This window comes from Symphalangus syndactylus, chromosome 8 (genome assembly GCF_028878055.3).
Source record: "Symphalangus syndactylus isolate Jambi chromosome 8, NHGRI_mSymSyn1-v2.1_pri, whole genome shotgun sequence".
NCBI classification, from domain to species: domain Eukaryota; kingdom Metazoa; phylum Chordata; class Mammalia; order Primates; family Hylobatidae; genus Symphalangus; species Symphalangus syndactylus.
In genome coordinates, this window is record NC_072430.2 from 133,660,128 (window position 1) to 133,680,954 (window position 20,827).

Genomic DNA, 20,827 nt, shown 5'->3' on the forward strand with positions numbered 1-20,827 from the left:
GAGTCCAAGGCTGTAGTGTGCCGTATTAGTGCTTGTGAATAGCCACTGTGCTCCAGCCTGAGCAACAGAGTAAGACCCATCTCAAAAACAAACAAACAAACAAACAAACAAACAAAAACGGTAGAAAGAAAGTACATGTGGAATCAGTAAGAAATCTGAACTGAATATCTTTACTAGAATTTCTGTATGGGAGCTTTCCTACACTCTTGTAGAAGGCTTTGTTTGTTAATTTTAAGAATGTCATTTTATGCTTAGCTGGGTAGTGGTAGAAAGAGAGGCCGGGTACGGTGGCTCATGCCTGTAATCCTAGCACTTTGGGAGGCCGAGGCAGCAGATTGCCTGAGCTCAGGAGTTGGAGACAAGCCTGGGCAACACGGTGAAACCCTGTCTCTACCAGAATACAAAAAAATTATCTGGGCGTGGTGGCAGGTACCGTTAGTCCCAGCTACTCAGGAGGCTGAAGCAGGAGAATTGCTTGAACCCAGGAGGTGGAGATTGCAGTGGGCCAAGATCACGCCACAGCACTCCAGCCTGGGTGACAGAGAGAAACTCCATCTCCAAAAAAAAAAAAAGGGCAATGAACATATGTGTACGTATGTCTTTTTGGTACAATGATTTATTTTCCTTTGGGTATACAGCCAGTAACAAGATTGTCAGGTCAAATGGTAGCTCTCTTTTAAATTCTTTGAGAAACTACTTCTCAAAGTAGCTGAACTAATTTACATTCCCACCAACAGTGTACAAATGCTCCCTTTTCTCCACAGCCTTGGCAGAATCTATTGATTTTTGACTTTTTAATAATAGCCATTCTTACTGATGTGAGATGGTATCTCACTGTAGATAAAGAAAATGTGGTACATACACACAATGGTATGCTACACAGCCATAAAAAAAATACAATCATGTCATTTCCAACAACATGGATGCATCTGGAGGCCATAATCCTAAGCAACTTAACACAGGAAAAGAAAACCAAATACCACAGGTTCTCACACATAAGGGAGAGCTAAACATTGAGCACACGTAGACACACACATCGGAACAGTAGACACTGTGGACTACTGGAAGTGGGAGGGAGAGGAGATGTGGGTTGAAAAACAACTTAGTATGTACTATGCTCATGACCTGGGTGATGGGATCCATATCCCAGACCTCAGCATCGTGCAATATAATCATGTAACAAACCTGCGCATGCACTCCATGTATCTAAAATAAACTTGAAATTTAAAAAAATAAATAAAGTAAAAAATAGTTAAAAAGACACAGAGGGCCATCATACTGTCATTCCTAAAAGACAACTTCATAATGTGATAATTCTACGGTATTTTAGGATGCTTATAGATTTACATGACTTAATTTAAACGAAACTCTGATGTCTTCATAATCTATCACCAAATTGCACAGAAAAGAATGCTTCTTGGCCGGGCACAATGGCTCATGCCTGTAATCCCAGCGCTTTGGGAGGCTGAGGCAGGTGGATCACAAGGCAGGAGTTCGAGACCAGCATGACCAACATGGTGAAACCCTGTCTCTACTAAGAATACAAAAATTAGCCAGGTGTGGTAGTGGATGCCTGTAATTCCAACTACTCAGGAGGCTGAGGCAGGAGAATCACTTGAACCCTGGAGGCAGAGATTGCAGTGAGCTGAGATTGCACCATCGCACTCTAGCCTGGGTGACAGAGCAAGACTGTCTCACAGAAAACAAAACAAAACAAAATAACCTGTGTATTTTAAATATTTTCCATTCCTTTTCTCAGAGTTAGCAAATTCTTTTCAATGAAACAAAGGAGTCATTCTCATTAGAGTTTGGCAAGACCTGCATCGACTACCAACCATTAGTAACTTCCTGTCCCGGGGTAGTTTGGCTTCAGGGTCTAGAGGTCTGATATGAGATTTTCCATAGGTGAATTTTGTGAAGATATGCTCATAAACTTGACCAGTTTGGCCTCTTGTCAACATACAACACAAGTCACTCCACAAATAGTTATCTCGTCTGTTACTTATTTAACTAAAGCAAGCTTAGATGTCCAATATTATTTCTTATTGAGGGAAGAATCTGCCTCTTTGATGTACTGAATAATTAAGCTGAAATATTACTTGAGGTAATTTGTTTTTTTCTCTATGTTTGACAGAATTTTAAATTTACATGAGTTGCAATAAAGTACAAAAGCCCTCTGATGCCCCTCATTCAGTAATTTTCTCCTTCTCTTTTATTTCTTTTCTTTATTCATTATCCTTCTCCCTTTTCCTTCTCTCCTTCTTCATGTTCTTCTCTCTGTTATTTTTTAATAATGCATACATAAATGTCTCTTTATCCCTATACTATAGTATATATTTTCTCTCTCCATTGTTTTTGTTTGTTTGTTTTTGTTCTGAGACAGGGTCTCACTCTGTCACCCGGCCTGGAGTGCCCTGATGCAATCACGGCTCACTGTGACCTCAACCTCCTGGGCTCAATCAATCCTCCCACCTCAGAATTCCAGGTAGTTGGGACTATAGGCATGTTTGACTGTACCTGGCTAATTTTCATATTTTTTGCATAGACAGGTTATTGACATATTACCAAGACTGGTGTTGACCTTCTGAGTTCAAGGGATCCACCCGCCTTGGCCTCCCAAAGTGCTGGGATTACAGGCATGAGCCACCACACCTGACCAAATATAGAATTTTTTTACCTATCTGTAGGAAAATTAGCAAAATCAGGATACTAACATGGATAATATATTATCTAATTCCACAGAACTCGTTCATATGTTGCCAATTCTACAACATGTCCTTCATTGCAAAAAAAAAAAAAAATCCAAGATAATTCACTGTATTTATTTTCAGTCATCCTGTCTCTAATCATTTTTAATTTGGAGTGTTTCATGATTTTTATTTGTTTTTTATGACATTGATAACTTTGAGAAGTAGAGATCAGTTATGTCATGCACTGTCCCTCAATTTATGTTTGTTTGATGGTTCCTTATGGTTAGATTCAAGTTATGCATTGTTGTCAGAAATACAATAGAAATCAGACTGACATCTTAGTGTGTAATACCAGGATGAACATGCTGTTTATTATTCCATTGCTGGCAATGTTAATTTTCACCATTAGGTTAAGATGGTATCTATTGGTTTGTTTAAGATTGGTTTCCACAGTAAGGAAGAGTTGTCTTTTCTCTGTCAATTAGTTATTGTTTGTTTTTCTATTTCTAAAATTTCTCTTGGTATTTAGGAAGCTTTGTGTTTTGCACAACTGGTAACCTTTGTATTTATCTTTCTGATGTTGTTATTTTATGTTTCCTTTTTTAACCTTTAATATCTTGTCAGTTTTTAATGGTATCCTTAATTTTCACCTATTGCCTATATAACAATTGATGACTTCACTCCAATTTCCTTTTGCCCTGAGACTTTTCCTCCAAAATTTTAGTTGCCCTAATTCTATCAGACCATACAACATGTAATTTATAGCATGTGTTGAATAAAATTTCACCCTTGACCGCACCTTCGTCTTAGTGTCATTCCAACAAATCTTTACTCATTATCTGTCATTTTTCTTAATTGATTGAAGTTCATCTTATAGTAGATTCTTTAAGATGGGATAATGAGTATAAAATTCCTTGATCTCTTGAATGTCTAAAAGTTTTTTATAGCAATAATACTTGAAGAATGGCTTGACTGGGTATGCAATTCTTAGGTCATTTTTTCATCCCTTGAGGCTTTTGAAAATGCTCCTCCATTATTGCCTTGCCTTGTATGTTGTTTCTGAGACAGGTGATAATAATCTTTTCCCCTTGTAAGTTATTTGATCTTTTCCCTAGAGGTCTTCAGGCATTTTCTTTATCTTCCAACTTTAATATTTTTTCTAAGATATGGCTTGGAGTTTAACATTTTGTTAAATTTTCCTGATAGTAAGATGACCCTATTGTTATGTATATTCAGGTCTTCTATTCCCAGAAAGTATTATTATAGTTTCCTTTCAACACATAAAAAATATTGTTCCACTCTCCTTTGAGATTAAAAATTTCTGATATCACCACTTGATATGGTTTGGCTGTGTTCCCATCCATATCTCATCTTGAATTATAGCTCCCATAATTCCCATGTGTCATGGGAGGGACCCAGTGGGAAGTAATTAAATCATGGGGGTGGGTCTTTCCCATGCTGTTCTCATGATAGTGAACAAGTCTCATGAGATATGATGGTTTTATAAAGGAGAGTTCCCCTGCACATGCTCTCTTGCCTGCTGCCATGTAAGACTTTTCCTCCTCATTTGTTTTCCACCATGATTGTGAGGCCCCCCGCAGCCATGTGGAACTGTGAGTCAGTTAAACCTCTTTCCTTTATAAATTACCCAGTCTTGGGTAATCTTTATTAGCAGCTTGAGAACAGACTAATACACCTCTTAATCAAATTATCACTCACTTTCATGCAACTTGTCATCTTTTTCTTGCTGCTCTGAAAGTTTCTTTTTTACATTGGCTTTCATCAGGTTGACTATAATGTGCCTAGGCATAACCATTTTTTTTCATCTTTTTCATGCTTGATGTTTGGTGAGTATCTCAAATCTGTAAATATATGTCTTTCCTTATTTGGATAAATTTCAGCCATTATTATTTTCAAAAACTTTTTTTCTGCCTGATAGTTTTTCTCTTCATGACAAGGGACTCCAGTTACATATATGTTTGACCTTTTAATATTATTTAACAAGTTTTTAATGTTCTATTTATTTTTTAACTCTATTTCTCATTATTTTCAGATTGAATGCTTCCTTTATTTTAAAGTTCACTGAGTCTCTCCTCTGTCTTCCCCATTCTGCTATCTGGTAAGTTTATTTCAGTTCTAATGATCTGATGCAGTTATCTTTTATCCATTTTTCTGCTGAGATTTCATATTTTTAAATTCATTGAAAACATGTAATCCTTTACATTATCAAGGATATTTATACAAGATTCTTGGAAATACTCAAATGTTAATTCTAACATTTATTCTATCTCATGTCTGGCCTTCATTGACTTTTTTTTTCTATTGAGAATGGATTCTATTTTCCTGGTTCTTCATATGTCAGGTAATTTTGAATTATATCCTCAACAGTCTAATGTTAAGCTATAGAGATTCTGGATTTATTTATTTTTATCTGATAACTGGTTTTTAGGGGTACTGTTGTTTGTTCTAACAGACACTTAATTTGGTTGGATTGAACTACAAATGCACTCCTGGGAGTTAGCTAAAATTTTAAAATAAGAATTTTGTAATTAAGCTGTCTTCAGTCTAATTCTCCTCCAGCTGAGCTATTTCAGCAAAGACAGTTAAACCATTCTGAGTATGCTCCAACCATGTATGTTTCATCAGTCATTCAGAGATGCAGGTAGACATAAACCAAATAGTCCTCAGCTGACTCTTCCTTATCTTTGAATACTCCTCCCTCTCCAATGGTTATGGTTGTCTCATCCTAAATCTTCTAATTAACCAGAAATATTGTCATTTTTCCAACAGTGCCCCTGACAACTGCACCTTCTTCAGGCTAAAAGGATAAAAATAGAGATTTCTTACTATACAACTCCTGCTTACAAGCATGGACTCCACTAGAATCTGCTCCATCTATTGTTTTGCAGTAACTGCCTTTTGTGTTTTTTTTTTTTTTCAGAGTTTATTTTTATCTGCAGTAGAGTTTGTCTGTCTAATTGGAGTTTCCCAACCCATTACTGAAAGTAGAACAATGGATAATACTTTTAAACATTATTTCGTTTCTTGTTTTTTTTTTTTTTAAGTCCTTTTCATTACTCCAATTATACATATGCTGTTATTTCTTTGCTTGCCTTCATTTAAACCACTTTCTTTCTGACTCTTTTTACTGCTTTCTTTACATAATTTTTATTATATTTTATATTTTCCTGCTTTTGCTCAATGTTTTTCATATTGTTTCAAATTGCTTTTATCTTCCTTAGGCAACTGCAAGTTTAATCTTCATTACTGGTATATTTTGCCTTTTTAAATTATTTTCTGAGTTCAATGAATTTTAATTTCATTGAGAGAATTTTCCTGACATGAACTGTTTAGATTTTAATTTTCTAAGTTGTTTAAAGTACTTAGATGAATAAATAGATACTGTTTTTTGTATCTGCAGTCTGTAGACGGAGCTGGTAGTTTAGTGTGGTTTGTGAGGTTCCAGGCACAAAGCATATCTTCAGCCAGTATAGAAAAGAAGGGTTTCTTTACTGATTTGGTAATGGGAGATAAATAAATGAGAGAAAATATATAAGAAGGTGTTTTGTGTTCCTCTTTGTTTGATTTAGTAATCTTGCAGGATAATGAATTTCCTCTTCTTGCTTATTTTTTCCTTTTCTACTCGATTTCTAAAAGGCACCACTCCACTTTTTCTAAAAATATTTTTCCCTTCAAACAATATTTTTCTAAGGCTCACTTTTAGAAAAAAATTTAGGTTCTGGATGCATTTTTAGTGTTCTTTCCTGTAAACTGTGCCCTGAACAATACATTATTTCAGCATTTTTTGCATCTGTGCCTACTTTCTTTTTTGGTATTGTTTTTCTGATCAATTTTAGGCTTGTCATAAATTTTGTATACTCTATGTCTTGCAATTTTTCCAGAGCTATTTTTGTATTACCCAGAAGCTTGTATCAAGAATGGTAGGAGACACCTTGCCAGGATTTGGTATTTATTTTTCTACTTACAATTAATTTGACGGTTGAATGGTCTCTGTTTTCTTGTTTTGGGTATAAGTTTTACATAGGTTTTTTGTTTGTTTGTTTGCTTGAGAAGTTAGGAATGACCTCCATTGCTTCCCCTACTAATAATTTTATATTTAGTATATTGGCATGAAATTAGAGCTTAGGTTACAGACATACTACTCACTCTGCAGATCAGCAAATGAGTGTGAAAATTATCATTTTTGATGAGGATTTATATATCTGCATTCATCAACTAGGGAAATAACCGTAGGATGAACTGAGAGGTGGACCTCTTGGGAGACAGCCTCAGTTCAAAATTTTATTTATAACTTAACCCATTAAATCCCAAACCACTGAAGGTTTGTTCTAGGTCTCTCGATGACCGGGTTAAACAACTTCCACACCTCTAAGCATTACCCTGCTAAATGGATGCAAGTTCTTCTAAGAAAGGCTGAATGAAGATTCACATGACATGCCTGTGACGATATTGTGAGTCTCTTCTCTTTGAGTTCCTAGGCATTCACTTTATTAGGGCTTTGGATATGTGAAAAGACACATCTATTTGAATTTGATAAGAAACTATGTTTCTTAAGGAGACCTCGAATTTTTTGGTTTATATTTTTTTTAATGTGAAATAGCTGTTTAGTAAGTTATCCCTTGTTTTAGCCCCTAGGAGTCGGTGATCAGAAAGTCATAATCGAAGCTCAGAGTCAGGACATTTAGTTCACCCCCTTGGTCCCAGTATGTGAGTACCTTTTCCACCATGCTTGTAGTGATCCCATGCTACTTATTGGTGTCTGCCATCCTACATAGTTTAATGGCATTAAAATTAGATAGCCCATTTGAACTACCTTGTTGTCCACATGCATCATCAGCCCAGAGAACATATGGATACAGGGAGGGAAACAACACACACTGGGGCCTGTTGGGGTATGGAGAGCAAGGGGAGGAAGAGCATTAGGACGAATACCTAATGCATGCAGGACTTAAAACCTAGATGACAGGTTGATAGGGGCAGCAAACCACCATGTCACATGTGTACTTATGTAACTAATCTGCACATTCTGCACATGTATCCCAGAATTTAAAGTAAAATAAAAAAAACTATAAAATTAATATATTCAAAGTGATAGTTATCTACAAAATAAATTCCTGTTGACAAAAAAAGAGATACTAATGTTCCTTTCACTAATGACTTCTTTAAGGTTTTAGAAAAGTCATGTTTTCTGTGTCTTCTTATAGACTATAGATGAATAATGAATGGATTACACTCAATAATTCCACCCCAGCATTTTTCTCTTTGTTATCTGAAAGAATTTATGGTATCTCAAATTAACTTAGATTGTGCCTCTCGAGTAGACCAAGCAAACCTTTAAAACTACTCCTACTGCTCTAAGTAGCATATTGAATCCAGAATCTCATATGCCTTCCAGATTTTATAATAAATTAGTCTGATCTATATTTATATCCTTCCCTATTTGTTCTAGCATCCTTGGAATCCATTCCTACACATACTGCTCAGATTGTTTTTGCTGATACAAATTAACAAAGAACTGACTTCTTCAGACCTCTTAGGCATGCATGCTGCAATGTGTCTGCACCTATGTATCTAGAGGAAATGAGGGTTGGGAGGGAAGGGAATGAACAAAGTTGAGGTTCTTTTGCAAAATAGACAAAGGAGACACAATGACTTTACGCCAAGCTGGAACAGACTCTTTAGACAAAAACAAGCTTGCTTCAGCCAGCAAGGTAGGCTCAGCAGCATTAGAAGCTTGGGTAGCTCCAATTTTTCCAAATGCTACTACGGCAATTCTTAGAGCTCATTCTTTCTTAATCAATTTCCTAAGAGATTTGGAAACACTATATATTTAACCAATGTTGTAATTTGGCAAAGCATATAATCCTCGACGCATTTGTTTTTCAGCTTACGATCTCAGCACTTTAGGTATAAAATGTATTAAAGATGTTATTTTAGTAGTTATAGAAAGTTCTTAGTTTTCAGTTTGTGTTTTGATACAAGAATATACTGATTTCAGCATCTTACCCCTTTTCAAGCTATCCAGTCCTCTTAGATGTGACCACCCCACACTAATAATGAATACATTATTCATTCTTTGAATAATGTATAATCTTTATAGCAGTAGTCACTTAGTGGCTTTCAGTGTGTATTCCAGGTCACAGTTAGGCAATAATTTAACAAATTATGTTGTAACTATATATCATAGGCTGCTACAGGCTCATCCTTTAATGCTCTGGATGGCACTAGATTTTCATTGCCTTCTTTTCCATACAGGTCAGATAACAATGTGAGATTCCCCCAAACCCTATAAGGAAAGACCATTCACTCCCTTAATAGTCCCCACACTATATATCAATGTTCTTTGTTACAAGAAGCAGAAGCCAACACTGATTTAAGCAGAAAATATTTTTGTTGGAAAGATATTGAAGAACACATATATGGTCATTTACTTTACCTTCCTCAGTTCTTCACCCTTCTTCGTATTCACAGCCTCAGCCTTTGTAATATCCACTCCCTAAGATGTTACATTTCTTTCCACTAGAGGCAGCATATATTCCTTACCCCATCGATTTTGGGCTCAACCATGGAATTTGCATAGTCTAATCAGGCATTAGAAGGTGTGACGTAAGCAGAGACTTCAAATGTGCTTGCTCGCTTGGGCTTCTGTCATGCATTGTTACCTTTCATCATCAGAAAGACATCCCTCCAATAACTGGCAGTCCAAGAAAAATGAACAAAATGTGGAGGAGACCTGGACCTAACCACAGCTTGTAGCCACACCCTGCAAAGTCCAGCCTAGAAGGGCTGATCTTCTATTAACCTGCATCTATAAAAGTTTAAAACCAAAGCTTATGTTGAATGTGTTAAATGCCATTGACTTTTTTTTTTTTTTGTAGGGAGCAGGGAGGATTGTGTTGAAGAATTTTTGTGGATATAGCTGATGGATACATCACAAAATCATAGAATCACCAGAATTACCAGATAACCAAGACTGAGAATGGAGGCAAGAGCCAAAGGAAACTAGGAATAGCTAAGACTCCACCACAGAAGGGGTTTCTTAGGAGGGTACTATAGGTCTCATCACCACTGGATACTCCACTCTCCCAGCATATTCTGCAAACCTCAGGTACATGCTGAGAGTTTACTATTCAGCCACAGCTTCAGAAAACAATATCTAGTGGCCTCTGCTCTCTTCATCACTCTTCCATATTCAAAACCCAAGTAATTAGCCAGCCAAGGTCACGTGTTTCCATTCTCATTGCCAGAAAGTTGAGAGAAGGAATATCCTCCTTGCTGTGGCTTATAAAAATCATGTGATTCCTGAAGCATGTAAAAGCTATGTGAAATCTGGGTAGCTATAACATGACAAATGTCTATTACAAGTCTTTTCTGAAGGGGAATGATAACTCTGTAACCCACAGTTGTATTTTCAAGACAGACTATACCTAAACATTACAGCAGTAGCAGTAACAGCCAACATGCATTTACTTTGTGCTAACGAATTGTTAAAAGAATGGTCTATCCTTTTATTGTAGATAATGTATCTCCTTTACAGAAATGAGAAAAATGGGGTTTAAGATGGTTAAGTAACCTGCTCAAATTCATACAGCTTAGTGTGGCAAAGCAAAGCAACAAACCAGGTTGGTCAGATTACCAAACCCTGACTCTTAACCACTGGGATGCACTATTTCTCAAGCACTAAAGAACTATTTCCAGGACACAATGAGCTCTACATCTTGTTAAGACTAAGAGAGATGATTACTCCATAAGCATCATCAATATCCTCCTCCGAGTCTTAATTCCATCGCTCGTTATTTTGTTATTGCTTTTATGCTATATTTTAAGCCAAGTTCCTCCTCTATTTTTTGCACAGATGAAATGGGAAATAACTGATCTTTCTTGAGTACTTGAAAACCTATTATAAAGCTTCCTCTCTGCTTCTCTCAACCAGTCTCTCGCAATTTTTCTGTCTTTTAATGGAGCATGCTATTTTTTTTCATTTTGTTTTCTTTAATATTTTGAGTGGTTAGTGCTCCAAATATTTTCTAGAGAAAAGAATAATTTTACATTTTCCCCAAGCGCTGACAAGCTATGAAAGCTCTTTGAGGTTTGTGGTGTATGTATATGTGCATGTGTGTCTCTGTGTGTATACCCTACTATTGTTGTTAACAGAGTCTCTTAGAGGCCTGACTGTTACACTGTTCTCCACGAATACCTTGACAACTTACCAAAAAAAGGAGTCATGAGAGAGAGAAGGGTGGAGAAAACCATCTAGTGACCAGAGTCATATGGTTGAAATCCTCACTTAGCCATTAACAAGCTATGTGGCACTGGCAATGCACTCAGATTATCTGAGCATTTATCCCACTGTTTACATAACAGGATAAAGAAGAAAGAATGTTGGCTGGGCGCAGTGGCTCACACTTGTGATCTCAGCACTTTGGGAGGCCAAGGCACATGGATCACCTGAGGTCAGGAGTTCAAGACCAGCCTGGCCAACATGGTAAAACCCTGTCTCTAATAAAAACACAAAAATTAGCCAGGCGTGGTGGTGGGAGCCTATAATCCCAGCTACTTGGGAGGCTGAGGCAGGTGAATCACTTGAACCTGGGAGGCGGAGGGTGTAGTGAGCCGAGATCGTGCCACTGCACTCCAGCCTGGTGACAGAGTGAGACTCCATCAAAAAAAAAAAAAAGGAAGAAGAAGAAAGAAAGAAAGAAAGCTGCACACAGTTCAGAGCCTAACAAAAAGTAGATACTTAAAGACTTAATGGTGGCAACTATCATCACTATTGCTGCTGTTGCTGTTGTAATGGTGGTGAAAATATTGATCTTCCATACATATTCATTGGAGACCATTTCTTAGCACTTTTGACAATTACTACTAATCATATTAATAAAAAACCACATCTTAAGCAATTCGGTTTGTTTTGAGGAATAACAATATAATGTATTCTTGAATTTTAAAAATTACTATCCCATGAAATCATTCTCAGGGATCCTTTAACAGTTAGATATTCATGTGGGCATTATTTAAGTTGTCCATGGTACAGTTCTTGTGTTACCACCACATAAATGAGTTGGCTGTAACCACTAATAACCTACCTGAAAGCCAGGCCCAGGATTCAAACACATCTCATTGTGTTCTCACTACTTACCTCACTTCCCTAGTGTTCCCTACCTTTACGATGGGCTCTCAGTTTTGAAGGATTCCTTGCAATGTGAGCACTGAAATATGACCGAAAGGAGGAAGAGAGTGGAGTTCACAATGCTTGGGCTAGAAGGATTGAGGGGAAACCATTGAAGAAACACCTATATATGTTGGCCAGAACCATTTTTACATGTATTATTTTCATTTTTTTTTTTCAGCATCTGAAACCTAAAATATATGGTGTCTTTGGGCCTTGAAGTCTTTGTGTTTCCTATAAATGATCTTTCAGACAATCTAGTGTAATATGTAGCAGAATTACTGAGTAAATAAGAAGCCGGCAAACTCAAAGGGTATCATAGTTGAAGGACTATCATGTCGTATCATGGCAGTGTGGAAAATCAACTTGATGCATGACTGAGATTTCTCCTCTTTCAGGAAGTCATCTTACATTGTGACTGCCAAGTCTTAAAGAGGCAGGGAATTAGTGATGTCGGTTTGAAGAACTGGGAAGTGACTTTCCTCTCATTTTTCATTACTTTCTCATCAGCTGCACAAGCAGGAAGTGAGATCATTTGTATTCATAGAGACAAAGAGAATGACACGTCATAAGCAGGGAGAAAAATTACTATGGCCTGGTTATACTCATATATGTTACTAGCTGACTTGAGCCGTTTTAGAAGTTAGTGGGATATAAATCTTTAGCATTGTATGAAGCAAAGTTTATTAGGTACCATAGCTATGCAATGAGTAACTAAGCAATACTAAAGTATTTGGGTAGGATTGGGATAGGGACAAAAATAATTCTATTATTGAATCAGAAATGAGCTAAGTAGTTGAAGGACTTCAAAAAGGGTCTCGATGATTCATGCTCTTAACTAAAAATAACCAAAGAAAGAGAATTATAATTTAAAACATTTGATTTTGTTTGGTATTTTTCACCTTGACTATATATTATTGACTGTCTTCTACTTTACTTTTTTACTTAAAATGATATACAGTAGAAAAGATGCTCTCAGACGCCATTTGTTTATTTCCTGTAATATAAATAACAGAGCTAAATATGTGCACTAAACAAAAATAAGTTATTTGTCTCCAAAACACATTCCATTAGTCATCTGGAAAACATCCGAGGTCACACTTCGTGATCCTCAGATGAAATAAGTGATATGAATGAAAAATGATGGGGTTTCTCCAATGGATGGCAAAAGAAAGACTTGAAAATGAGTTTTTAATCTTCTTTCCTTGGTGCATTTCCTGGTCCTTATTAAACGACAACAAAATGAGCTCAAGACTCCCTGGCAGGGCTCACACATAAATGAGCTGGGCTGGGGCTTCTGCAATCATCAGATACTTCAATAAATGTTCATGATGCTCATCTTACTCAGTGCATTTTACACCCAGTTGTCTAGTACCACATTCCCAGGGGGAAATTTGGGTACTTCCATCGCCACCTGAAATTACAGCTCCAGCTGTCAGTGACATAACAGCCCATTCTACTTGACCAGATATATCAGCCAAGTATGCCATTGTGCAGGGGTCAACTGAGGCTGGGTAGACTCTTCATGCTGGCTGGCTGTGGAACTATTTCTTGCATACTTGCTACAGGAGGGTTCTCAACCATTGGTTATCCATGAATACAATTATATTCATTTAAATGGAAATAGAATTATTCCCTCTCTGCCTTTCCCCTAATTTCCATCTGAAATTATTCTCTCTCTCTCTCTCTCCTCTGATATCTATCTGAATTTCTCTCTCTCTCTCTCCTAATTTATTTCTGAAATGTAGCAATTCCTTCCATTCTATTTTCATCCTTGAAATACTGTTCTAGGTCAGATTCATGATTGAATTCTACCAGATGCACAAAGAAGAGCTGGTACTATTCTTACTGAAGCTATTCCAAAGAATTGAGGAGGAGAGTCTCATCCCCAACTCATTTTATGAGACATTATCCTTATACCAGTACTTATAGGTATCATCTTTATACCAGTACTTGGTATAAGGTACTGGTATAAACATCCTTATACCAGTACTTGGCAGAGACACAACAAAAAATGAAAACTTCAGGCAAATATCCTTAATTTATATAGGTGAAAAAATCCTCAAAAAATACTAGCAAACTGAATCCAGCAATACATCAAAAATCTAATCCATCACAATCAAGTAGAGTTTGTCCCTGGGATGCAAGATTGGTTTAACATATGCAAATCAATAAATGCAATACATCACATAAACAGAACTAAAGACAAAAACCACACGACTGTATCAATAGGTACAGAAAAGACTTTGAATAAAATTCAACATCCTTCATGTTAAAAACCCTCAAAAACTAGGCATTGAAGGAACATACTTCAAAATTGTAAGAGCCAAATATGACAAACCCACAGCCAACATCATACTCAATGAGCAAAAGCTGGAGGCATTCCCCTTGAAAACTGGAACACTGGAACAAGACAAGGATTTCCACTCTCACCACTTCTGTTCAACATAGTATTCGAAGTCTTGGCCAGAGAAATCAGTCAAGAGAAAAAAAATGAAAAGCATCCAAATAGAAAGAGAGGAAGTCAAACTATCCCTGTTCACAGATGACATGATTCTATATCTAGAAAACCCCCTAGTATCTGCCTCAAAACTCCTCGAGCTGAAGTAGCTTCACAAAGTTTTGGACTACAAAATCAATGTACAAAAATAAGTAGTATTCCCACACACAAACAGCACCCGAGCCAAGAGTCAAATCAGGAAGGCAATCCCATTCACAACTGCCACAAAAAAAGAATTAGATACTAGGAATACAGCTAACCAGGGAGGTGAAAGATGTCTACAGTGAGAATTACAAAAAACACTGCTCAAAGAAATCAGAGATGACACAAACAAATGAAAGAACATCCCATGCTCATGAATAGGAAGAATCAGTGAAATTAAAACGACCATACTGCCCAAAGCAATTTATACATTCAATGATATTCTTATCAAACTACCAGTGACATTCTTCACAGAACTAGAAAAAAACTATTCTAAAATTCATATGGAACCGTAAAAGAGCCAGAATAGCCAAGGCAATCCTAAGCAAAAAGAACAAAGCTGGAGGAGTCACATTGCCTGACTTCAAACTATAGTACAAGGCTACAGCAAACAAAGCATCATGGTACTGGTACAAAAACAGACACATAGACCAATGGAACAGAATAGGGAACCCAGAAATAAGACCACACATCTACAATCATTTGATATTTGAGAAAGCTGACAAAAACAAGAAGTAGGAAAAGACTCCCTATTTAATAAATGGTGCTGGGATAACCGGCTAGCTGTGTGGAGAATTTTGAAACTAGACCCCTTCCTTACACCACATACAAAAATCAACTCAAGATGGAGTAAAGACTTAAATATAAAACTCAAAACTACAAAAACCCTGGAAGACAACCTAGGCAACACCATTCTGGACACAGGAAAAAGCAAAAATTTTATGATGAAGATGAGATGCCAAAAACAATTGCAACAAAAGAAAAAACTAACAAATGGAACCTAAAGAGCTTCTGCACAGCAAAAGAAACAATCAACAGAATGAAAATGCAACCTACAGATTGAGAGAAAGTATTTGAAACTCTGCATCTGCTGACAAAGGTCTAATATCCAGAATCTACAAGGAACTTAAACAAATGTACAAACAAAAAACAACACCATTCAAAAGTGGGCAAAGGACATGAACACTTTTCAAAAGAAGACATACATGTGTCCAACAAGCACATAAAAAATGCTCAATATCACTAATCACTAGAGAAATGCAAATAAAAACCACTATGAAATACTATCTCACACCAGCCAGAATGGCTATTATTTAAAAGTCAAAATATAACAGATGCCGGTGAGGTTATGAAGAAAAGAAAATGCTTAACACTGCTGGTGGGAGTGTAAATTAGTTCAACCATTGTGGAATGCACTGTGATGATTCCTCAAATAACTAAGAATGGAACTATTTAGCCCAGCAATGTCACTACTGGGTATATACCCAAAGGAACATAAATTGTTCTACCATAAAGACACATGCACGTCTATGATCATTGCAGCATTATTCATGGCTGCAGGGACGTGAAATCAATGTAAATACCCATCAATGGTAGAGTGGATAAAGAAAATGTGATACATGTACACCATGAAATACTAGGCAGCCGTAAAAAAGAATAAAATCGTGTCCTTTGTTCAGGAATATATGGATGGAACTGCAGGCCATTATCCTTAGCAAACCAAAGCAGGAACAGAAAACCAAATACTGCATGTTCTCACTTATAAGTGGGAACTAAATTATGAGAGCACATGGATAGGAAGAGGGGAACAACAAACACTCGTGCCTACTTGAGGGAGGAGGATAGGAGGAGGAAAGGGTTCAGAAAAAAAAAAAACTGTTAAGTAATCTCCTTAGTACCCGGGTGACAGAATAATCTGTACACCAAACCCCTGAGTCATGAGTTTACCTATATAACATACCTGTACATGTGCCCCTGAACCTAAAATAAAAGTTACAATATTAACAAAAAAAAGTTCTAAGAATTTTAGAAAATGAAGTGTTGCCTCTACTCCCTTTTATTTTTATTTCTTTTATATTTTCTCCTCTTCTGTCTTCTCCTACTTCTCTTATTTTAGAGACAAGATCTTGCTCTGTTGCCCAGGCTGAAATACAGTGGCACAATCTTGGCTCACTACAACCTCAACCATCTGGGCTCAAGCAATCTTCTCACCTTAGCCTCCTAAGTAACTGGGACTAAAGGCACATACCACCATGCCTGGCTAATTAAAAATAAATAAATTGCAGAGACAAGGTTTTGCTATATTGCCTTGGCTGGTCTCAAACTCCTGGCCTCCCAAAGTGCTGGGATTATAACAGTGAGCCATTGCACCCAACCTGTCTTCATTTTTAATCATATTATTGCAGGATCCTTGGGGTGTCACCTTTCTGGCAAGAAACCTCTATGGCTGGTGGCACCTTTGCCTGAGTTTTGCTTGGGCCCTCTAAGCTGGTTCCACACACTCAGCCTGGCAAGGCTGCACTTGGCTCACACTACCTGCCTGGATCCCATGCCTCACAAGGCGAGCCAGGTGTGGAGTGGTGAGGGGTGTGTGAAAGAGTGACTGTGGGGTCTGGCCTCTGCACAAAGTCAAGCATGCTGGCTACTGCAGTGGGGCGGGCAGCTCCAGGTTGGGGCATAGGCACTGGCTCTCTGCAAAACTGTGACTGGACCAGGTGCACCACAAGCAGTTTCCACAAATGCCAATGGGGAATGTGGTGGCACCCAAAATATTGGAGACTCCAGGAACCGCTGGCCCTAGAAGAGGAAGTCAGAGCCCTGGTTCGAGGGGCTCCCAGGTCCGCATTCCCCAAAGGGACACAGCTCTTCTCTCCTCTTCACCTGCAATGTGGCAAGCAAGGGGTGTGTTTCAGCCCTGTTTGTGTTACAACTCTTTCACCCTGACATTTTGCAGGTCTTGAGTTCTTGTCCTGCATCCAGGAAGAACAAGGTATGCAGACAAGTGGAAGGTGAGCAAGGTGAAGAGGAGCTTTATTGAGTGACACAATAGCTCAGAGGAGGCCCAGGAGTGGGTAGCTCCTCTCTGTAGGCAAGTTGTCACATCAAGTGTTCAGCTTTCAGCAGAGAGGAGGCCCCTGGAGTGGGTAGATTCTCTCTGCAGGAAGGTTGTCCCATTGTCTCTGCAGGAAGGTTGTCCCATTGTCTCTGCAGAGATTTGCAGAGAGGAGGCCCTGGAGTGGGTAGCTACTCTCTGCAGCTGGTCATTTCTGACATCTGCAGCTCTCAGCAGAGAGGAGGCCCTGGAGTGGGTAGCTCCTCTCTGTAGCTGATCATCCCATCTGCTCAGCTCTGGCTGAGCCCGGGACTTTTATGGGCCTCAGATTGGAGGAAGTGCATGCCAATCGGTCCATGGGCAGCCATGAGCAGGCCCAGAAAAGGCACCACAAGTTCCCGCTCTGGTCCACGGGACTGGGAGCCTGGTCCCCAGCCTTCAGTTCCTCCCTGGCCTGAAAGTGGGGCCTCACCAGGGACCCACCCCATTTTGCCCTGTCTGCCTCCCATTGCTGTTCATGGTGCCAAGGCTTTCATGCCAAGGGGCACCTGCAGGCCAGAGCCAAGCTACCCTCAGCACCCCTTCAACTTCCCTCCCATACTTGTCAGCACCCAAAGTCTGGAGGGGGCTGAGGTGGCAGTGGGCTGGCGTGTCAGCACTGCCCTGAGCATGCACATGACTGGCCAGGCTGCAACAGCACCTGGGCTTGACCCAAACCTTGTTCTAAGATCAGAATGGGTGCCAGAAATGGGGAGAGGCCACGTAGTGGGAACAGACACCACCAAGCCTGTGAAGGCAGGGGGTGGGTCTTTCCTGGGCCCCCAGAGTGCAGAGGTGCCCAGGTCTGTAGCTGTGGCTTGGGTGGATATAGCTTCCCCAGGGAGGGCAGGGCTCCTGACTGCTCTGTGGAGCAGGAGGCCCAGGTCTGCAGCCACCACTTGGGTGGCTGCAGCTGCGCCCAGCAGGGCAGGACTCCTGCCTACTCCTGGCACACCTAAGAGCACAGGGAAGCCCGGGTCTGCAGCCATAGCTTGGGCAGCTATAGCTGCACCCAGAAGGGTGGAGCTCCTGCCTGCTCCATGGAGTGAGAAGCCCGTGTCCACAGCCATGACTTGGGTGGCTGCAGTTGCACCCGGAGAGCTCCTGCGCCACCAACTTGGAAGGGGCAGGGCTCCCACTTGTCCCTGGCTCCCACTGGCTCTGTTGATGGAGTGTGCAGCCCTGGCCATCCTTCCCTGCTGCAGCCAGAGTGATGGCAGCAACCACTCCAGATGGGCCATCACTGCCATCAATATCATTTCAGCCAAACTACAGGAACCTATCCAATTTGAACTTAGTTCTCTTTTGTATTCTCTAAGACAATTGCAGTTCCAAATCTTCAGAGTCATATTCATTTTAAAAAGTTTTCATTGTAAAGGCTCTTGTTCTTTAACTTGAATAAGAATGTTATACTGTGGAATGGTCTCTGACTAAATTTTATCCAAATATTGATCAACATAAGATTAAATAGAGAGGATATACTATAATGCAGATGTAGTTGCATGTATACTGTAATGTAGATGTTTCAGTCACCAATATAACATGTTGCTAAAGTGTAGACTTATCTGATAGTTGGCCATTTATGTTGTGTGATAATCTGTACAGAAAACCGTAATCATGTGGAAGAGCATAGTTTAAATGTACTATACAAAATGATGTACTAAAACTTATTCTGGGAAGAGGCCAATAAGATTCACTAGATTGCCAAAGAATCCATGGAAGTAAAAGATTTGGAACTTTGCTCTAAGTCACAAACAGTGGCTTGTGTTGCATGAGGAGATAATGGAAGAGCTGATGAGGTCAAGGACACACCTGAAGCAGGGCTAGTATCATGGGCATGTGGCCAGTGCAGTTACACAGGGCCCCATACTCAGAAAGGGACATTATGCTTGGAGTTAATGCTCTGCAGTTGTCATCTTGAAATACTTAAACATTTTATCTTTGGGTTTTAGTTTTGCAAGTGAAGTCAGTTGAAAAAACAGAACATGTGCCAGTGGCCTGGAGACTTGGTTCATCCACCTACTACCTCCTCCTCACCTTCCTGCCTCTCTAGGACTGGTTCTTGGCCATCAGTTCCCTCAACACTGCACAAAGCCTGCTGCCACCATATACCTGGGCTACAGCTTAGGCATGAGTGCAGGGAGGGTTGATGTTAGACACCATCAAAGGCTGAGTCATGGGATAAGGCCCTCATGCCTCAGGAGTATTCTATACCCAAGGGAGGAATACATTTAAATATGAAAAACATCTTGACAGATCAAGGCTTCAGACTACAGGAAAAAAGAACAAGCACTTTCCTCCCACCGCTTTTTGAACAAAGGAAACTGTATTAAAAAAAAAAAACTATGAGGATGTTACAGAGAGGTCTCATATACCCAACCCTTAGTTAATTAGTGATGAAGTTGGAATTCAAACCCAGTTTATGGGGTCCCAAGACTCACAGTTATGTAAGTTGATGGAGCCATTATTTTTTTTCTAGCCAAGGGCATTGAAAGGTTATGTTGTAGGCCATCTAGATCTCATTGAATTTCCATAAACTCAGCTTCCTCTTCCACCTAACATCACCAAATGCCACACTCCTTTCTCTCACGACTGAATTTGGAGGCCTTTTTTAAACCCCTGTAATCACCTTCTTGGTGGCACAAGAGTTCAATATATTCAGTGGCCAGGCACTTAAAAATACAATTATCAGACCTTGAATTTGAAGGTGAAAGTCAAATTTTCCAATTCTGCTTTTTAAAAATGCAAAGGTCTGCAGCATTCCCTAAGAGAAGAAACTTGGTAGGTCACTTTTCAAATAGGGATAAAGAATGTTCTACCTCTCAGTGAATTCTTACAGAAATCTAGCAGTTTCCTCTCAACATCTTACTCTCCCAGTCAAACTACTTTTCTCTGGCTCCCCTAAGTGTTGGCACTATTGCTTATTTTATTACCTACAGCAATAGAGTTTGTCATCAGTCTTATATCTGTGCCTAATTACATCTATTCCAAATGTAAAAAACCAAATCCAGACTTACCACAGTTGCCAGCCTCCCCTGAGCTCCTGCCAAACATTGAGAGTAAGAACCATGAACAAGGCTGTCCACAGGAGCCCTTGAGCCGTACTTGGCCTATCCCCCTCAGTGCTGTGGTCCTGGACCAGGTATCGCTGCCACATGAAGAGCACAGTGATTGAACAATATGACTGAAACTCAGCATGGCACCCATTTTACATTCACCATAGAATGATCGAAATTAATCATGTTCCAGCTCTAGAGTTGTAAAAGAAAAGAAAAAATCCACTCTAAGTGCAGCAAAAAAAAGGATTATATTATGTTAACTATCCATTTTTTAACCTGTTCCTATGGTTGAGTAAGGCTGGCGTCTCTCATGAT